At 46.3% G+C, this 1,310-nt stretch overlaps 1 protein-coding gene across 1 annotated transcript in view; it reads right to left on the bottom strand.

The window, feature by feature from the left end:
• Nucleotides 1-1,310, bottom strand: part of ZNF395 (zinc finger protein 395) — a 15,957-nt gene that overhangs the window by 5,247 nt on the left and 9,400 nt on the right. The gene's annotated exons all lie outside the window — the stretch shown is intronic.

Here is a 1,310-nt window from a genome sequence, read left to right as displayed (position 1 = left end):
AGTTTAGACTCTGGGTTCCTGGGCTTCCCTGGTGGCACAGTGGTAAAGAATCCACCTGCCAATGCAGGAGACACAGATTTGATGCCTGGTCTGGGCAGATCCCACAGGCCAAGGAAGAACTAAGCCTGTGTGCCTCAACTGCTGAGCCTGTGCTCTGCAACAGGAGAAGCTGGCTCACTGCAGCTAACAGAGTAGCCCCCAGCTGCCACAACTAGAGAAAAGCCTGAGCGGCAACAAAGACCCAGCATGGCCAAAAATAGGTACATAAATAAAAATTATTTTCTTAAAAAAGCTGGGTTTCTGAATCTAATGCCGGGTTCTGCTTGCCTGGCTCTGTATTCCAAGGGGGAAAATAAAAAACTGACAAAGTACCCCTTCCCTAACAAACCCCTCCCCTTTCTGGGCTTCAGTAAAAATGAGGAATGGGTCCCTTCATTGCAGCACTGTCTGTGGGTGGCAGACTGCTCTGTTATCAGGGACCCTTCCTGCCACAGCTGTGCTGATCATCACTGACCGCCAGACACACTCTGTAGCTGTATTTTGTGTGCAGGTGTCCCCCAGTTTTCAAAAGTTCAATTTATACCTTTTCCTTCATATGCAAGACCTGCGGTCTGCCCTCCAAATCCCCAGTTTCCGCACTGAAAATATTTAGGAAAAAGAATTCCGGAAAGATCCCCACAGCAACACTTGAATTTGCCACAGAGCAACGAAACATTTAAACAGCAACATTTAAAAGGCATTTACATTGTCTTTCCAACTACTTACAACGTTGTACACAGCATCTGCCTTGTGTTAGGTATTATAAGTAACCTAGAGATGATTGACAATATGCAGGAGAATGTGCATAGCTTAGATGCCAGTACAATGCTGTTTTACACAAGGGACTTGAGTATCCATGGATCTGGGTATCCGCACGGGTCCTAGAACCAATCCCCCATGAATACAGACTGACAACCTGACATCAGGACCTGTTTTCACTGAAAGAAATCTAAGGAGGACTTTCACTTTATGAAAAAAGGTGACAATAGTTTTCAATGCTGGTTCTGCAGTGAGCTGTTAAAGAGGCAGGGTGCCCCAAACAGTGAGAGTGGCCCCACCAAGCCCCTTCCTAGGAACACACTCAGCATCTCAGCACCAGCCCCCAGAGCTTTGAACTGAACCTGCGAGTATCTGTGCTTTATCACAATGTACTTTGTGCATCCGTTAGCAAGAGGCGTCCTAAGGTAATGGTTTCTTTGCCTTATACCATTTCAGTTTTCGAAAGTTTTCACAGAAGTGCCCTACTTTCAGATAGCAGGGGACACCTGTAT

This window comes from Bison bison, unplaced genomic scaffold, assembly GCF_000754665.1.
Source record: "Bison bison bison isolate TAMUID 2011002044 unplaced genomic scaffold, Bison_UMD1.0 scf7180017864143, whole genome shotgun sequence".
Lineage (NCBI taxonomy): Eukaryota > Metazoa > Chordata > Mammalia > Artiodactyla > Bovidae > Bison > Bison bison.
The sequence above is the reverse complement of the archived record's forward strand: the minus strand, read 5'-3'. Positions and strand labels throughout refer to the sequence as shown.